The sequence below is a fragment of the Chlorocebus sabaeus genome, chromosome 26, assembly GCF_047675955.1.
Source record: "Chlorocebus sabaeus isolate Y175 chromosome 26, mChlSab1.0.hap1, whole genome shotgun sequence".
Taxonomy (NCBI): domain Eukaryota; kingdom Metazoa; phylum Chordata; class Mammalia; order Primates; family Cercopithecidae; genus Chlorocebus; species Chlorocebus sabaeus.
In genome coordinates, this window is record NC_132929.1 from 34,943,577 (window position 1) to 34,960,832 (window position 17,256).

Sequence of the window (17,256 nt, forward strand, 5' to 3'; positions counted from 1 at the left end):
ATTGCCTAGGTACACACAGACATGATAAATTCTCAGATAAGTCTGACTCCATATCTCATAGGGGAATATCACCTTCAAAATATTATTGGGCCAGCCAAGCTCAGTGGCTCATGCCTACAGTGCTAGTGCTTTAGGAAGCCAAGATGGTAGGATCGCTTGAAACCAGGCATTCAAGACCAACCTGGGCATCAGAGCAAGACTCTATTAAAAAATTATAATAATAAAATTTAGCTGGGCATTATAGTACATGCCTGTAGTCCCAGCTACTTGGGAGGCTGAGGTGGGAAGATCATGTAAGGCCAGGAATTCGAGGCTGTAGTGAGCTATGATCATGCCACTGCGCTCCAGCCTGGGCAACAGAGTGAAGCCCTGTCTCAAAACAACAAAACCTATCATGAATTTTAGGAATGTATGAACAGAGGTTATCAAAACGGAAATACCAGCTTACCAGTAACACAAGAAACACTACCTAAACCACTATCCCATCCATGGTCAACCCTGATTAGTAGTCAGATTGACATAGGCTTTGAGATATACAAAGGCGTAGTTTCTTTCCCAAGTATAGCCCAGGAATACAATGAAACACTGAAAAACTCTTAATAATCCACTGACAGTCAACTGACAATTGAACAGTCTTGGATTTATCAAAAACTACCTTGAGACTATTCGTCCATTATATCATCATTTCTGATTATTTTTTTAAAAATGTTTTAGTGTTTACTTTTATTGCCCTAATAATCTATAATCTCTTTCAAGTTTCAAGAGGCACACCTAACTGTAGTAGGCAGGACTTTGATGAAGATGTATGTTTGTGTTTATTTTTTATAGTATATATGAGATTTTATATGTATATATGATTTATAGATATGATTATATATTTTATAATATATATGAGAATGAGACTGTTATAAAGTCATATATATATATAAAAGTAGTGCTTTATGTATTATGAGGTTTGGTGATGCATAGACTTGAAGTCTGGTGTTTCTACTTAGCTGTGAGATCTTAGTTTCTCTGAACTTCGGTTCTCTTATTGATCAAACAGATTGATGTGAGCGTAACAGGAAATGTGTGTAAAGATGGTCAGTGGCCGGGCGCGGTGGCTCAAGCCTGTAATCCCAGCACTTTGGGAGGCCGAGATGGGTGGATCACGAGGTCAGGAGATCGAGACCATCCTGGCTAACACGGTGAAACCCCGTCTCTACTAAAAACACAAAAAACTAGCCGAGCGAAGTGGCGGGCGCCTGTAGTCCCCGCTACTCGGGAGGCTGAGGCAGGAGAATGGCGGGAACCCGGGAGGCGGAGCTTGCAGTGAGCTGAGATCCGGCCACTGCACTCCAGCCCGGGTGACAGAGCAAGACTCCGTCTCAAAAAAAAAAAAAAAAGATGGTCAGTAAATGTGGACTCCTTTTTCCCTTCATCCATCTCAGGTGTTCTAGGTCAGAGATTCAGAGCTGGAAACCTGGATGAGATTGGATAGACCATGGCCCCTGAATTGCATGCCAAGGGTAGGGACTGTTTGTGTGTGCTCTTCTCTTTAAGGAGTGTTAAGAGCTTTCATCAGATTCTCAAAGATGCCTTAACAGACAAAATATTAGAAGCCACAGCTCTTGATCATATTAGTTATGCTTCTCTTGGCTTTTGTTTCTGTTGTTGTGTTTTTCTTGAGGCATATAGATTAGAACTGAGCGTGATGCCTTAAGGCCAGAGGCTCAGCTTGGATTCTCAAAACAGAACCCACTAATTCCCAGTTTGAGTGTAGAATTTCGTGTGTGGTCATGTGATACAGCCTATGATTTCATGAAGAATCACTTCAAACCTGTTCCCGCTCCATCCTCAATTTAGGGAAGGTGGTACATTGTCAGTTTGGGCTAGAACGGCCTCTTACATACTTAAAGCCTGATATCCCTGGGAGAGTCTTGGTTTATGCCTTTAGTCCAATGAATGTATTAATTGTACCCGTCTTTCATTCCCAAAAAGGCCTAATTTGAATAATAACTTATATGGTCACCCTAGATTTCTGGCCAAATTACATTTTTAAAAATCCTCACCTTTTAAAATGAACATTTTCCCAATTCTGATTTCCATCTGTTTTTCAGAGGATTCAGTACTATATTGCCAGATATTTATTCTTTCTTTCTTTTTTTTTTTTTTTTTTTGAGATGGAGTCTTGCTCTGTCATCCAGACCGGAGTGCAGTGGCGCGATCTTGGCTCACTGCAACCTCTGTCTCCCAAGTTCAAGCAATTCTCTGCCTCAGCCTCCCAAGTAGCTGGAATCACAGGCACCCGCCACCACGCTGGCTAATTTTTGTATTTTTAGTAGAGCTGGGGTGTCACCATCTTGGCCAGGCTGGTCTTGAACTCCTGACCTCATGATCCGCCTGACTCAGCCTCCCAAAGTGCTGGGATTACAGGTTTGAGCCACTGCGCCCAGCCTTGATTTGTTTGTTGAGACGGAATCTTGCTCTGTCACCTAGATTGGAGTGCAGTGGTGAGATCTCGGCTCACTGCAACCTCTGCCTCCCAGGTTCAAGTGATTCTCCTGCCTCAGCCTCCAGAGTAGCTGGGAATACAGGCGCCCACCACCATGCCTGGCTAATTTTTGTATTTTTAGTAGAGACGGGGTTTCACCATGTTGGCCAAGCTGGTCTCAAAGTCCTGACCTCAAATGTTCTGCCTGCCTCAGTCCCCCAAAGTGCTGGGATTAGACTTGAGCCAAAGAGCCTGGCTAGATATTTATTTTTATTCAAGACCATAGTAGCAGTGAAGTGGAAGCAAGTTTTAAAACTGTAAAACTCATTCTAGACACATGATGGAGCTAGTCAGATGAGACTTTGTACATCCCTTGGCATGATTAATTGCATTTTTCTGGGGCTGAATGAAAAGGAACCAATAAAAAAACAAAACGAATACAAAGTAAAATTTTCTGTATAAATCTATCAGTGAAATAAATCATTGTTTATGCTTTTTGGAAAGCAGCAAGAAAATAATATCGAGCAATAAAACTAGTTTCCCTGTCAATACCATAAAAAAATCATTCAGAGTACACTCACAACACTAAAGTTAATTAATTTGGCTGGGTGTGGTGACTCACGCCTGTAATCCCAGTACTTTGGAAGGCAGGTGGATCACCCAAGGTCAGGAATTCAAGACCAACCTGACCAATATGGTGAAACCTTGTCTCTACTAAAAATACAAAAGTTAGCCGGGTGTGGTGACCTGCACCTGTAGTCCCAGCTATTGGGGAGGCTAAGACAGGATAATTGAACCTGGGAGGTGGAGGTTGCCGTGAACCGAGATCCTGCCACTGCACTCCAGCCTGGGTGGCAGAGCAAGACTCCGTCTCCAAAAAAAAAAAAAAAAGAAAAGAAAATTTGTTAATGGGAAAATTAGGAAGCTTTAACAAGACACTAATGAAAGAGAGACTTGTATCATTATCAGTGTGAAATGTCCTCTACAATCCCTGTTTTTATCATAAGACATATCATGTATTAGGTTCGCTAGATATTAGCTACTAAGTGCTTAATGTATAATATCTCATTTAATCTTCCATATGATCCTGTTAGCTCCATTTGCAGTTAAGAAACTAAGTTGAGAAGACTTAAAGTAATTTGCCCAAGCTATTCCTCAGCTATCCTGCATCAAATACATACATTTGCCTGGCTCTGAAGCCTACACTATGACCCTTTAAGCAATGATTATGTAATAGAAATGTCCATCAGAAGAAATTGTCCCTAATGCAGGCCCAAAATGAATAGGAGCACACTTACTAAAACCCCGTGAGCCTTTCCAAACCAGAGCTCTCAGAAAAAGTGTTGCTTTTTAATGGAATATAAAAATTCCATTTGCATAGTGAGTTTAACTCTAAACACTTTTTCCCTCTAGTATGTTGGTATTGGTTTATAAAAAGGATGTGGAAGAGAATTTCACCAGTTGTGTAATGTAATATGATGCTACTTCTGATTAAGATAAAATTAAGGCTGGGCGCGGTGGCTCAAACCTGTAATCCCAGCACTTTGGGAGGTCGAGGCAGGTAGATCACCTGAGGTCAGGAATTCAAGACCAGCCTGGCCAGCATGGTGAAACCCCATCTCTACTAAAAATACAAAAACGTAACTGGTCATGGTGGCAGGCACCTGTAATCCCAGCTACTCAGGAGGCTGAGGCAGGAGACTCACTTGAACCCAGGAGGCAGAAGTTGCAGTGAACCAAGATAGTGCCATTGCACTCCAGCCTGGATGACAGAGGTAAAAAGATAAAATTATTTTGCTGTAACAATTATTTTACTGAAGTAAAGGAATAGAAATGATTTAAACATATGCTTAAATTAGCAGCTTATTAAAAGCATGTTTATGTAGATTATTATATTTTCTCTGATTTAAATCAATATTTTATTTTCTTTCTTCCAGTTTCAATTTGATTTTTACATTCAGAAGATAAACCTTGATCTTCCTCCAAATCTAAAAAATTTGGAGTTGAAATAATGAGTTATGGTGGGCCATGATCTAGCAAAGAATGAGGAAGTCCATGGAAATGAGCTTTGCACATAACTAAATCTCCTGTCCATACCCTGATGTTCTTTCTTTTCCCCATTCACTGTCAATGTTCAGTTTCCTGTTGGATTCTGTGTATTCTTATAAGTCATCTGAGCTCTTTGCTGCAACAAGGCAAGGCATGGATCAATAAATATGTGCATTTCAAAAAGTAAAAAATAACAAATCTCTGCATGAACCTTGCCTTTTGTCCTTTTTTCTTTTTCTTTCTTTTTTTTCTTTTCTTTTTTTTCTTTCTTTCTTTTTGTTTTTTTTTTTTTTTTTTGACAGCATCACAGTCTTATCTCCCAGGCTGGAGTGCAGTGACACAAACATGGATCACTGCGCGAGGCTCAAGTGATCCTCCCGCCTCAGCCTCCCAAGTAGCTGGGACCATAGGCACACACTACCTATAGCTCAGCTAATTTTTTTATTTTTTGTGGAGACAGAGTCTCACCATGTTACCCAGGCTGGTCTCGAACTCCTGGGCTAAAGCAGTCCTCCAGCCTCGGCCTCCCAAAGTGCTGGGATTGCAGGCATAAACCACTCCACCCAGCCAAATCTTGTCGTTTTTAGACACGAAAACTTTTTTTTTAACTTTAAGAAAAGTTTTTTCTGAATGAAACCACACATTTCATTGACTTCTGAAAATACACTGAATGTCAAGCAGCTTTTGCTTTAAGACTCAAGGTTATTACCATAAATATTGATTATTGCACAGGATTGCACGAACCGAGGTCTTTGGGGACTATCAAATGAAATGACTGTTTGCCACTGTCATGGTCTTGGACTGCTGTACTTATATGGTTCTCCTGTCTTTTTTTTTTTTTTTAAGTTTTTATCCTCCACTGGCAGAGACTTATTTATTTATTCATTCATTTATTTATTTATTTATTTATTTATTTTGAGATGACATCTTGCTCTATTGCCCAGGCTGGAGTATGATGGCGTGATGACAGCTCACTGCTGCCTTAAACTCCCGGCCTCAAGCTGTCCTCCTGCCTCAGCCTCCCAAATTGCTGGAATTACAGGTGAGCGACCACACCTGGCCAAGAGAGACTTTTTTCTCCCGTTATCTGTTGCTCCAATTTAGTTTCTTTTATGTAACAAGCATCAGAAGAGCACATGGGTTACTTTAAGGAAAAAAATATATTTCTATATAAATTTATATATATTATATATTATATAAACATATATTTATATATAGATTTATATTTATATTATATATTTATGTATAAATTTATATATTATATAAATATGTATGTATATATATTTTTTGAGATGGAGTCACTCGGTTACTCAAGCTGGAGTGCAGTGGCATGATGTCAGTTCACTACAACCTCTGCCTCCCAGGTTCAAGTGATTCTCCTGCCTCAGCCTCCTGAGTACCTGGGATTACAGGTGTGAGCCACCATGCCTGGCTAACTTTTTTTTTTTTTTTTTTGAGTTACAGTCTTGCTCTGTCTCCCAGGCTGGAGTGCAGTGACGCGATCTCAGCTCACCGCAAGCTCTGCCTCCCGGGTTCACGCCATTCTCCTGCCTCAGCCTCACAAGTAGCTGGGACTACAGGTGCCCACCACCACGCCTGGCTAATTTTTTGTATTTTTAGTAGAGATGGGGTTTCACCGTGTTAGCCAGGATGGTCTCGATATCCTGACCTTGTGATCTGCCCGCCTTGGCCTCCCAAAGTGCTGGGATTACAGGCGTGAGCCACTGCACCTGGCCACGCCTGGTTAATTTTTGTATTTTTGGTAAAGACAGGGTTTCATCATGTTGACCAGGCTGGTCTTGAACTCCTGACCTCCAGTGATCCAGCCGCTGTGGCCTCCCGAAGTGCTGGGATTACAGGCATGAGCTATCACGCCCAGCCTTTGCTTTATTTTTTTGTTTTTGTTTTTGTTTTTGTTTTTGTTTGAGACAGTCTCACTCTGTCACCCAGACTGGAGTGTACTGGCACGACCTTGGCTCATTGCAACCTCTGCCTCCCAGGTTCAAGCGATTCTCATGCCTCAGCCTCCCAAGTAGCTGGGACTATAGGTATGCACCACCACACCTGGCTAATTTTGGAATTTTTAGTAGAGACAGGGTTTTGCCATGTTGGCCAGGCTGGTCTCGGACTCCTGACCTCAAGTGATCCACCTGCCTCAGCCTCCCAAAGTGCTGGGATTACAGGCATGAGCCACTTCGCCAGGCCAGAAAGAAATTTTTTTAAGGTATACATGCCCAGCAGCCCAGGAAAAACAGAAGACAAAAGAAGGCAGGGCTGTGTATCTCTGCATGGTTGGATGTTCTTTCCTTCTCTGTCTCTTGAAGCTTCTCCCGCTTAACTCACAGTTGTTCCTCTTCCCCTAATTTCAGCTTGCAAAGTGCATGTAGCCTGTCATGATCCTGATGTGGGCCCCAGAACAACCTTTTTGCAATGTTGCCCACAGCTCACTAGAAACTTCCCTCTAGGCCTTTTGATTCAAGTTCCATAGGGAGAAAGGGAGGGAGAGAAAAACAGAGAGAGAATCTGACTCACCCAGCTCAACCTTTTAAACCACTCCACCCAGGTCATAGGTCACTCCTGGGACCAGGTGCCTGTCCAGTCACATTCCAAGTGAATGCTGTGAGAGGAGTGGTGTCCTAAAGCCTACTGCCCCATTAAGAAGAGATGGCAAATGGGGACAGAGTCTCTGGGGAGGGAAGACAGCGTAGACACTCCAAATTTGAGGCATGGAACAGTTCACTGACTGTGCCTATCTGCTGCCTTGATTTCTACACTTACAAGTCCAGGAGGGTAATTCCATTCACCTCTTCAACAGAAAAAAATGTGTGGCCTTTGTAACAATCATCATTTCCCCTTTATCGTCATTACGCCTGTAAATGTGTTTATATACTGGAGATGTGACATCATTTTTCCTTTATTATCATGTACTTATAAATGTGTTTTTGATTACGTGCCTTTAAATATTTGTGTAAACACCTAGATGCGTGTGTTGTGTGTGTGTATTTAAGATGACTTTTTTTTCTTTTCTTTTTCTTTTTTTTTTGACACAGGGTCTCACTCTGTCACTCAGACTGGAATCCAGTTTGTGAACACATATCTCAAGCAATCCTCCTGCCTCTGCCTTCCAAGTAGCCAGAACTACAGGCCACGCCAACATGGCTGGCTAATTTTTTTTCTTTTTTTGTAGGACTGAGTCTTGCTATGTTGCCCAGTCTGGTCTCAAACTCCTGGGCTCAAGCAATCCTCCCTTCTCAGCCTCCCAAAGCTGGAATTACAGGTATGAGCTACCATGCTCAGCCAGATGACATGTTTTTCAATGTATTGTTACAAACACTTGGGGAGATGGAATAGAGTGGATCTTGGTGTTCAGCATGATGGCCGCATGGTTTCCAGCTGACTACTGTTTTCACTCAGCACCACAATAAACCTTTATTGAGCACTGTCGTAGCTTCTGGAGAAGTAGAAGACAAGTTCCCTGTCCTCATAGGATTCACATCTTTACATGTACATCCAAAACATACAAAAATGCAAGAGAGTTCTACCTTCACATAGAACACGTTCCCAAAACACATACCAATGTCAGATATATAAAGTTCAAAAACAAACCTACGTACTTAAGCACAGATTTCTATTTTCAGATATCTGAAATGTAGTATAAAATTCCTGATTGTGTGTTGTCCCTTAGACATAGTCCTAAGCTATAATTCCAGCATGCATAGATGTTTTTAAAATCTGAGCGTCTCCATCCTAGCTGAGCAAAGTTGACCAGCTAAAGTCCAATAGGCAGCTTTAAGATTTGGGTCAGGCTATTTACCTCTGTAAATCATACTTTTTTTTAGTCTGTAAAGACAGAGATAATAGTACCTTTATCATTTATTTCTCGCATAGTGTTGTAAGAATATGAATTAAATCATCTGAAGTAATAGCAATGGTGAGTGATGCAGAGCACCATCTCGGTATGAGTTGTCATTATTGAGGCTGAAGATTCACTACCTTCTCCACACCTAATGATTCCCTTCTTTGTCTCAATTGTTTTGTGTTTAGGAGAACAACACTCCTTTTTACTAGTGTTTGCACTTATATTTTCTCCGTATTTCACTAATTTTGAAAAAGCGACAAGGCTAAGCGGAAACCAGTATGAATGTAATTGAGTAAATGCTGTAGCTTGACAGAGCTGGTGGCACAGATGGACATGAGCTGTGGACTGGCAGGCAGCACCGCCACGAGATAGCTCAAAAGGTTCCTTTGTTGCCTAGCCCATTGTCCTGATGCCATGTAGGAAAGATGGCTCAGGTGCATTTCTATACAATGTCTATATCTGTGGAAAGGTGAATGTACAAAGGTTAAGGGCACAAGGAGATGGCCCCTCTCTTTTATTGTATTGAATTCCTGGAAATCCCGAAATAGAGCCAAACATGGTAAAGTTGATGACAGTTTCCCATAGGAGGACTGCTTCAATAAGGACTTGGTAACAAATGGATTATATGTTGAACCAAGAATGTGATTCTGAAAACAGCTATGACAATTATAAACTTCCATAATGTAAAGTAATGCAGTTTTGCTCCACATTATACCAAATAAATATAAATATGCATTTTTATTACAAAAGAGACCTCAGTGAGTTGAAAAGTGCATGACACCACGTAAAAATATCACACAACCATCACGAATCCTAGCTATATAAATTCCCTTTAAATAGCGTCCCAGCTCCAATAATGATTATGTAAACATTCTAGTTTCTTTTCAGTTTAAAAACTGTGAGTGGGTGTGAGAGTGGTGGCAGGGGGTGACGCTTAGAAGTAATTTATAAAGAAGCGAAATTAGCCTGTAATCTCAGCATTTTGGGAGGCAGAGGTGGGAGAATTGCTTGAAGCAAGGAGTTCAAGACCAGCCTAGAGAGGCCAGGCGTGGAGGCTCACACCTGTAATCCCAGCACTTTGGGAGGCTGAGGCAGGTGGATCACTTGAGGTCAGGAGCTGAAGACCAGCCTGGCCAACATGGTGAAACTGTCTCTACTAAAAATACAAAAATTAGCCAGTCACAGTGGCATGGACCTGTAGTCCCAGCTACTTGGGAAGCTGAGGTGGGAGAATCCCTTGAACCTGAGAGGTGAGGTTGCAGTGAGCCAAGATTGTACCACTGTGCTCCAGCCTGGGCGACAGAGTGAGACTCCATCTCAAAAAACAAAAACAAGCAAACAAAACCCTTTAAAAACAAAATAAGGAATTTATTTCTAAACCTATATGGAAAGATTCCCAAGATGTATTCATAAGTTGAAATGAAAAGAGCAAGGTGGCTGGGCATGCTGGCTCACGCCTGTAATCCCAGCACTTTGGGAAGCCAAGGCAGGTAGATCACCTGAGGTCAAGAGTTCGAGATCAGCCTGGCCAACATGGTGAGACACCGTCTCTACTACATATACAAAAATTAGCCGGGCGTGGTGGTGCATGCCTGTAATCCCAGCTACTGGGGAGGCTGAGGCAGGAAAATCACTTGAACCTGGGAAGCAGAGGTTGCAGTGAGCTGAGATTGTGCCATTGCACTCTAGCCTGGGCAAAGAAAAAGAAAATTCTATCTCAAAAAAAAAAAAAAAAAAGAACAAGGTATAAAATTATATGTATATCAGGCTACCTTCTGTGTAAGAAAATAGAGATGGTGAAATAGTAGATTTGTATTTGTGCTTGCAAGAAGAAACTTTGGAAAAGACACAAGAAGCTGACAGAAGTGTTTGTGGGATGTGGGGGCAAGGAACAACACAGTACAGTGGAAATGCTTTATTATATTGCTTAATTTTTGAACCATTGTAAATATCTTGCTTATCACTTAAAACATGTTATCAAGCAGAACACATTGCTACACATGGCAGAACAATATGAATGCTAAATGAAGATCATGCAAAGATTGTGGAGGGCTTCTTGGAGTGGTGGCCTCTGGTCTGTCTGGCTGTAAAGATTGATTTAGAAAGGTGGAGAAGGCCAGGTGTGGTGGCGCGCACCTGTAATCCCAGCACTTGGGGAGGCCAAAGCAGGCAGATGGCAGAGTGCAGTGGCACATGCCTGTAGTCCCGGTTACTTGGAAGGCTGAGGTGGGAGGATCTCTTAAACCTAGGAGATCGAGGCTGCAGTAGCCATGATTGTGCCACTGCACACAAGCCTGAGTGACAGAGTGACATCCAGTCTCCAAAAAATAGAAAGGTGGAGGGTTAGGATTGCTATAGGAAAGGGGTCCCGATCCAGATGCCAAGAGAGGGTTCTTGGATTTCGTGCAAGAAAGAATTCAGGGCAAATCCACAGTGCAAGGCAAAAGCAAATTATTAAGAAAGTAAAGTGGTGAAAGAACAGTTACTCCATAGACACAGTAGGGCATTCCTGAAAGTAAGAGGAGGAACACGTCCACCCTAGGTACAATGCTTGTTTATATACAGGATAGGAAAGATCATGGGGAGATGTGCTCTGCTACAAGGGTTTGTAATAAAGGATTAATTTTCTTAATTACTATATTTTGTGAGAATCGATACTATTATCTTTAAAGCAAAATTAGAAATTCTTTTGTTCTCAAGATACTGGGATATGAGGACACTCCCAAGTCTGGGTCTGCTTAGTAAACATTTACAACCTGAGCCCTTAACTGTAAACATCTAGAGGCTAGAAATACCTAACTTTGGCCGGGCGCGGTGGCTCAAGCCTGTAACCCCAGCACTTTGGGAGGCTGAGACGGGCGGATCACGAAGTCAGGAGATCGAGACCATCCTGGCTAACCTGGTGAAACCCCATCTCTACTAAAAAATACGAAAAACTAGCCGGGCATGGTGGCGGGCGCCTGTAATCCCAGCTACTGGGGAGGCTGAGGCAGAAGAATGGTGTGAACCCGGGAGGCGGAGCTTGCAGTGAGCTGAGATCCGGCCACTGCACTCCAGCCTGGGTGACTAAGTGAGAGTCTGTCTCAAAAAACAGAAAAAAGAAGGAAGGAAGGAAGGAAGGAAGGAAGGAAGGAAGGAAGGAAGGAAGGAAGGAAGGAAGGAAAGAAGGGAAAGAAGAAAGGAAAGAAAGGAAGAAAAGAAGGAAGAAAGGAAGGAAGAAAGGAAGGAAGAAAGAAAGGAAGGAAGAAAGAAAAGGAAGGAAGAAAGAAAAGGAAGGAAGAAAGAAAGGAAGGAAGGAAGAAAGGAAGGAAGGAAGGAAGGAAGAAAGAAAGGAAGGAAGGAAGAAAGGAAGGAAGGAAGAAAGGAAGGAAGAAAGAAAGGAAGGAAGAAAGGAAGGAAGGAAGAAAGAAAGAAAGGAAGAAAGGAAGGAAGGAAGGAAGGAAGGAAGGAAGGAAGGAAGGAAAGAAGGAAGGAAGGAAGGAAAGAAGGAAGGAAGGAAGGAAGGAAAAGACCTAACTTTATGGGAATGCAGCCCAGTAAGTCCCAGCCTCATTTTCCTAGCCCTCACTCACGATGGAGTTACTCTGGTGCGAATGCCTCTGGCAGGGTGGGACTTTCTAGGTTTTAGGATTCACATAAGCGGTGGCAGGACACGGTGCCTCACACCTATAATCCCAGCAGTTTGGCAGGCTGAGGCGGGCAGATCACCTGAGGTCAGGAGTTGGAGACCAGCATGGCCAACATGGAGAAACCCCATCTCTACTAAAAATACAAAAAATTAGCCGGGCATGGTGGCGCATGCCTGTAATCACTTGAACCTGGGAGGCGGAGGTTGCAGTGAGCCGAGATCACACCACTGCACTCCAGCCTGGGTGACAGAACAAAACAAAACAAAGGATTAGCATAAGCAAAAACTCAGGGGTATGAAGGCTTATTATTAAATTTACTGAAATGTTTCCTCCTAGGACAGTTTCTCAAACTCACTAAGAAAAAGAGCTGAGATTTCACTTTTGTCTCTTTGGGACTATGACTAAATGAGTCTGGTTTCCCAGTCTCTGTTCAATTATAAAAGGTAATTTATGTTGCTCCTTATATACTGCTGATATGCCATCCTCAAATATGGGAGAGCTGTCTCATCTCTTATTCATCCTTGAGAAGAATCCCTAAGTTTTTGTTTGTTTGTTTGTTTGTTTGTTTGAGACGGAGTCTCACTCTGTCGCCCAGGCTGGAGTGCGGTGGCCGGATGTCGGCTCACTGCAAGCTCCGCCTCCCAGGTTCTCACCATTCTCCTGCCTCAGCCTCCCAAGTAGCTGGGACTACAGGCGCCGGCCACCTCGCCCGGCTAGTTTTTTGTATTTTTTAGTAGAGACGGGGTTTCACCGGGTTAGCCAGGATGGTCTCGATCTCCTGACCTCGTGATCCACCCGTCTCGGCCTCCCAAAGTGCTGGGATTACAGGCTTGAGCCACTGCGACCGGCGGAGAAGAATCCCTAAGTAAATGCAAAGTTACTTAAACCACAAAAATCAAGTCCTAATATATTTTAGAACAGGACTTACCAGAAGATTCAAATGATTCAACTTGATTTTTTTTTAATTAGAGACTGGGTCTTGCTATGTTTCCCAGGCTGGCCTTGAACCCTGGGCTCAGGTGATCCTCCCCCCTCAGCCTCTTGAGTAGCTGGGACCACAGGCATGTGCCACTGCACCTGGCCTCAACTTGATACTTTTTTTTTTTTTTTTTGAGACAGGGTCTCACTTTGTCACCCAGGCTGGAATGCAATGGCACGAACACAGCTCACTGCAGCCTCAAACGCCCAGGCTCAAGTGATCCTCCTGCCCCAGGCCCCCAAGTAGCTGGGACTGCAGGTGTGTGCCACCATGCCCTGCTAATTTTTTTTTTTTTTTTTTTTGTAGAGACAGGGTCTTGCTATATTGCCCAGGCTGGTCTTGAACTCCTGGGCTCAAGCGATCTGCCTGCTTTGGCCTCCCAAAGTGCTGGGATTGCAGGCGTGAGCCACCATGCCCAGCCTTTCAGCTTGATTCTTGAACTCTTTAACTTTAACTTGATTTTTTACCTCTTTAACCTTAGTGCGAAGTGAGACTATTGTGACTAAAAGACTCAGGTGTAAAAATCTGTTTAAGTCTTCAAGTCAATAGCAAGTGCCTTAGTTAAATTTCTTACTTTAACATCTCAGATTTGAATCTTGCTATCCTTCTTGCTGAGTATGGACCATGAGAAAAGCAACTGGATATTAGAGTAGGTAATTGTTAATGACAAGATGAAGGAAAGTCAACCTTGTTTTTACCAAATCTCATGAAGTTACTCAATAATTCTGAGATGACTCATCTTAGTACTTTAAGATCACATTAACCCTGCTGCCTTGAAAACACTGCTTAAGGGAAGAGGATCCAATTATGTTAAAAATCTCTCTTTTACTCTTCCTGACACACACACACACACACACACACACACACACACACACACACCCCCTATGTAGAGAGGAAGAAAAGCCTTGAAGGAAATATGACGAATGTTTACCTGGTTATTCTGGATGATAAGACTTCAGATGATTTTTATTTTTGCTTTTAACTTTTTCTACATTTCTCATTTTTAAAAAAATAATAAGCTGGACACATTGACTCACCTCTGTAATCCCAGCACTTTGAAAGGCCGAGGCGAGCAGATTACCTGAGGTCAGGAGTTCGAGACCAGCCTGGCCAACATGGTGAAACCTTATCTCTACTAAAATACAAAAAAATCAGCTGGGCATGGTGGTGCACATCTATAATCCCAGCTAATAAGGAGACTGAGGCAGAAGAATCATTTGAACCCGGCAGGCGGAGGTTGCAGTGAGCCCAGATCACACCACTGCACTCCGGCCTGGGTGACAGAGCAAGACTCTGTATCAAAAAAAAAAAAAAAGAAAAAAGAAAAAAAAAAAGCAGGTCTTGAAGCAGTGTCTTTCTATATTGCCCAGGCTGGTCCCGAACTCCTGGGCTCAAGTTATCCTCCCACCTCGGCCTTCCAAAGTGCTGAGATTACAGGCATAAGCCACTTTGCCTGGCCCACTTCAAATTTTGTTGAATAAACACAAATTCTTTTTATTGTAAAAACAGAGAACAAAAACAACCAAAGCAGATATCTAAAAACAGGCTTCGGTAGAGCAAGGCCAGGCATGCAGCTCACCTGTCTCTTAGTTCATCTTCCAGGAAGGCCTGAGTGATCCTGCTGCTGCTGCCTCTGTTTCATTTTCAGATACTTTGGCATCTACTTTGAAGCCTTTACATGGTCAGCTCTGGAGAAAGAGAAATGGGTGTCCAACATTCCATTTAATTAGTTAGCCTGAATGCACATGGGCCCTTCCGCAGCTCCTGTTGTCACCTCAAGATCAGCTTTGGGCCAGACTCTGCACTTGCTTCCACACCCTGGTCACCCTCTTCCAAAACAAATGAACAAATCCAGCTCCGTCAGCCATCTTGAGTAAGGTAGCATTTACTGACTTTTCTTTGGGAAAGTGAGGCAAGCTTTCATAACGTATGGTAAAATTTCCCTAAGGATACCTACAAACACTTCTGTTTGTCCCTCCAAGTCCCTCTCAGCAGCTGCTGCCTGCCTTTCTTCTTCCCCAAACTGCCTCAAGTGGCCCCTTGAGCCTGACATTGCTCCCTTCTTCCCTTCACTGGCACGTGCCACTCCTTAAAAAGAGAGTCAGCAATCCTTTTGTAGTTCTTAAGTGTGATGACTGTGGTTTCATGCTTGTGTGTGCGACATGGGTGGGCCTCCCTCAAACCTTGTTACAATGTCGGCCCATTACCCGTCTGACATGGAAAAAATAAAAGAAAGTTGGATTGTCAGCCAAATTTCAACCACGTCTTTTTTTTTTTTTTTTTTTTTGAGATGGAGTCTTGCTCTGTCACCCAGGCTGGAGTGCAGTGGCACCATCTCGGCTCAGTACAGCCTCTGCCTCTTGGGTTCAAGCGATTCTCCCACCTCAGCCTCCCAAGTAGCTGGGACTATAGGCATGTACCACAATGCCCGGCTAATTTTTTTTTTTCTTTTAGTAGAGACAGGGTTTGCCATGTTGGCCAGGCTGGTCTCAAACTCCTGACCTCAGGTGATCCACCCACCTTGGCTTCCCAAAGTGCTGGGATTGCAGGCGTGAACCACCGCGCCCGGCCCAACCACCTCATCTTTTTCAGGCAAGGCTTCAAGGCCCATAATTCAATTGCATTAAGTGTAGTGGTCCTTGAAAGCTGGGCAAAACTCTTACATTTGATTTAATGCCCTCAGTACAGACCAGAAAACTAGTATAGGGCTTGTGCAAAACACATGGCCATAGGATGTGCCCTGTAAGATCTAACCACTCTTAGGGGCCAAAATAGGGCAGAGTGGGACAGATGTGAGGTGGAACAGCATGTGGTTTCAGCTGGACTGTGCTCTGAGCCATTTGGACTGTGAAGGTTTCTCTCCCAGAAGGTAGCGGGGTAGGTCATGGGGTATTGTAGGTCTTGACAAGAGCACAAATGGAGGCCTAAAAACCAGATATCTAAATATTTTAAAGTTACAAATAAAGCTCACAAATCATTCAATACAATATGTTCTGTCCTCCTACCTTGACAAAAATACCTTCAGAACAACCTGGAAGTCCAGGTTGGAATTTTAAATTCCTGGATGTCAGAATCTCTTGCTGGAACATGGTGGCATGGGAAGAGCCAGCCCCCAGCTTTGGCCCTCATCCTTCATCCTTTTTTCTTCCCACTACCGACTCCAGCCCTTCTTGCATCAGCATACATCTCTTGCATTCCCATATGGACTTCTCAGCCCATATATCCAACTTCCTCATAACACTCACTCTTTGTTGATCCCTTAAGTTGGGGTTGTACACACCAGCATCTGGGTCACCCTTGGAAGAACTGACCTTGAAAAGGTCAGCACTGGGTCTGGAGACAAGCTTCGGGATACTTGGGCAGAGAATTCTGGAGTCCCATGCATTATCCAAAAAAAAGTAAGGAGAACGTCAAACAGTTCATTTCTAATTTGTCATCTTTAAAGGCCCTCTCCAGGATGATCTGAGGAAATTCAGGTTCAGAAATTCAAATTGTCTACTACAATTTAAGGAAATTCCAGGTTCTAATTCCAATGGAAATCATCTTGGAGAGGGAACTGTTTATTGATTGTCAGGGCTGCCAGAAGGTAGGGGGATGGATTTCATAACTTCTAGAGGTCACTTGTCCCACTTCCTCCTCTGCTAAACAGGGTTTTTGGGAGAAGCTCAGTAGACCATGGTCCCTTCACTCTTAGTGCCCTTCGGCCAGCTCCTGACATGAAGCAAAGGCCCCTGTGTTTCTCGAAGATTTCTGCCCAGGCATGAGGACTAAGCAGGAGGATCTTCAAAGGCAGAGCATGTGCACACGAATCTTTGGTTTCTCTAATTAGGTCAAAAATAACCTTTTGGCCGGGCGCCGTGGCTCACACCTGCAATCCCAGCACTTTGGGAGGCTGAGGTGGGCAGATCACCTGAGGTCAGGAGTTTGAGACCAGCCTGACAAACATGGCGAAATCCCGTCTCTACTAAAAACATACAAAAATTAGCTGGGCATGGTGGCAGTCACCTATAATCCCAGCTACTCATGAGGCTGAGGCAGGGAGAATTGCTTGAACCTGGGAGGCAGAAGTTGCAGTGAACCGAGATAATGCCACTGCACTCCAGCCTGGGAGACACAGTGAGACTCTGTCTGGAAAAAATATATAAATAAATGAATAAATAAAAAAATCTTTCGGCCGGGCGAGGTGGCTCTTGCCTGTAATCCCAGCACTTTGGGAGGCCGAGACCATCCTGGCTAACACGGTGAAACCCCATCTCTACTAAAAATA

At 43.3% G+C, this 17,256-nt stretch overlaps 1 long non-coding RNA gene and 1 pseudogene across 1 annotated transcript; both read left to right on the top strand.

The window, feature by feature from the left end:
- The first annotated feature begins 913 nt into the window (after positions 1-913).
- Positions 914-9,130, top strand: LOC140710470 (uncharacterized). The gene is made up of 2 exons (XR_012091500.1): positions 914-5,564; positions 7,573-9,130. It is a non-coding gene; the product is annotated as an uncharacterized lncRNA (long non-coding RNA).
- A 5,966-nt stretch (positions 9,131-15,096) lies between these two features.
- On the top strand, positions 15,097-15,206 carry LOC119628220 (small nucleolar RNA U13; annotated as a pseudogene).
- The last annotated feature ends 2,050 nt before the right edge of the window (positions 15,207-17,256 follow it).